This window comes from Corylus avellana, chromosome ca2, assembly GCF_901000735.1.
Source record: "Corylus avellana chromosome ca2, CavTom2PMs-1.0".
NCBI classification, from domain to species: Eukaryota; Viridiplantae; Streptophyta; class Magnoliopsida; order Fagales; family Betulaceae; genus Corylus; species Corylus avellana.
The window spans coordinates 10,639,722-10,642,062 of record NC_081542.1 but is presented as its reverse complement, the minus strand read 5'-3'; the positions used below and the strand labels follow the sequence as shown (position 1 = coordinate 10,642,062).

Sequence of the window (2,341 nt, the reverse complement as noted above, 5' to 3'; positions counted from 1 at the left end):
ATGCTTTGGACAATGCATTAGATGCTCCTTTTCTTTGTTTGATTGTATAGATTGGGGTTGAATGCCTGAGCCTCGTCTCTTCCAATTGGTTTTTTCTTCGCTAACTTTTTATCCTTTCCTTTGTTTGTTTATGTTTCATACAAAACAAAGAAAGAAAAAAGGAGCTTTTTTCATTCTTTGACCCAAAAAAAAAAAAAAAAACCCTACTTTCTTCTCTCTTCTCTCTTCTGTCTTCACCTCTCTACGTCGCTTTCCAAACCATAAATGGTTTGACATTTAATAGTGCTCATTGATTTCTTCGTCACTCTCTCTCTCTCTCTCTCTCTCTCTCTCTCTCTCTCCCACTCCCTCTTGCATACATTATTTGCATTATAAATACCTCACAAATTCTGTTGAGATGATCATCACCAAGTTCTTCTTCTTGAATCTTGGGAGAATATAGTTGTTGTATGTCGTGGCCATGGTCATGGTGATGATCATGATCATCAAGTTCTTCTTGTTCTTGCTTTTAACTTCTTTTAATAATGGAGTTATTAAAGCTGCTCCTCAAGGCTCTCTTGTCACATATCTTCCAGGCTTTAATGGCAGCTTTCCATCCAAACACTACTCAGGGTATGTCTATGCTCATGCATATATATATATATATATATATATATATATATATGATTTGTTCATAGTTATTGTTATGAACGTTCTAAAGATCAATATATATTTGGTGATGGTGAAATTGTAGATATATAAGCATAGGTGAAAGTCCTCAGAAGAATCTTTTCTACTACTTTGTTGTTTCTGAAAGAAACCCTTTGAAGGATCCGGTTGTCTTGTGGCTCAATGGTGGACCGGGATGCTCTAGCTTCGATGGCTTCGTCTATGAACATGGTATGTATATATAATATATATGCCTAGCTAGCTCATACCCATGAACATATATACATGGAGGTTACCGGCCCGTTAAATCATCATTTATTCTAAAAAATTTAAGTTGATAGCTAAAAAAGTGTTGATTTTGATCATTTAATTTATTGGAGGTGAACGACAGTGACAAGATTGAAACTTAGAATATTTTTCTTTATACTATATTAGATAATGATTATTCCAAAATCTTTTATTTGATAGAAAAATATTGATTTTATTCATTTAATTAATATTCTAACACTTAACTATTAATGTTTTATATAACAACCTTGTTATATATATATATTTGAGAAATTTCGTTATCATCTTCATTTTTCTAACTGCAAAGTTTACTTCACAAAGAAGCAAGTTTGATGAGTCAACTTCGTTGACAGCTAGGGAAAAGAAGCTCAATTTGTTATTTCTCTATTATTTATTTTTTTCATTTATATATGACTTTCAATTAAAGTTCTCTTAAAACCTAATACATTAATTATAATTAAGCAATAGATTTGAAGTTTTTTTTTTTTTTTAAAAAAAAAAAAAAATTCCAACCGAAAGAACAAACCACTTAAACAGAAAAGAAACAAAAGCCAACCCTAAAGGAGATAGGAGGGGGGATGCACAAAGCATATGTTTGTCCCAGGGTGGGCGTCGACGACGTCGTGACTCGTGTCTGCAGCTGCTTTGTGCCTCCTACAAAACTAAAAGCAACTTAAAATTAATTAAAATATTTAAATTTGAATCTGCTTCAAATGAAATGGGACAATTTTTTTGTGAAATTCTTTAAGAGAAATTTCATTTAACCCCTCTGAATTGTCACCACATTTGCAATATTGTCTTTTCTAAAGTTCAATTTCCCTCAATTTAATGTATCCATCTTTCAATTGTTTGCAATCTCACCCATCCGTTAACTTTTCTCAAAATACCCCCATTTGTTTTAAGAAAAAGAATTAAAGTGTTGGTTTGAATTTAACAATATTTGCGTAAACACATGCCCATGCCTCAATCTTTGTGAAAAAAGTTTTAAATACTTTTTCTAAAAAAAAAAAAGCGGTTATTTTAGGAATTTTGTTGGGATTTAATAGAAAATTGAAAAAAAAAAATTAAAAGTTTGATACACTAAAGTGAGAAGTTTTGAATTTTATGAAGTACATTGCAAAATTGGTGACAATTCAGAGGGAATAAGTGAAGCTTTTCTGGAGGGGGGGAGTGTTTTCAAATATTTTATCGGCAAACACTCATTAATTTGTGAGGCATGCTATCGGTCCTCCCTATTTGGGTGTCACAAATTCAATAGTAAATTAAACATGAGATGATTAACGGAAAGGGAAATAATGATCTAGAGCATGTTTAGGATTGCGTTTGAGAAATAGAGTTTTTAAGTCAAAAAGAGCTTTTGGACAAAAACTTCATTTTTAAGCTTTTACCAAAAGTGCTTTTTTTT

The 2,341-nt window shown here is 31.7% G+C and overlaps 1 pseudogene; it reads left to right on the top strand.

Annotated features, from left to right (window-relative positions):
• Positions 1-340: 340 nt before the first annotated feature.
• Positions 341-2,341, top strand: part of LOC132171708 (serine carboxypeptidase-like 20) — a 9,396-nt pseudogene continuing 7,395 nt past the window's right edge.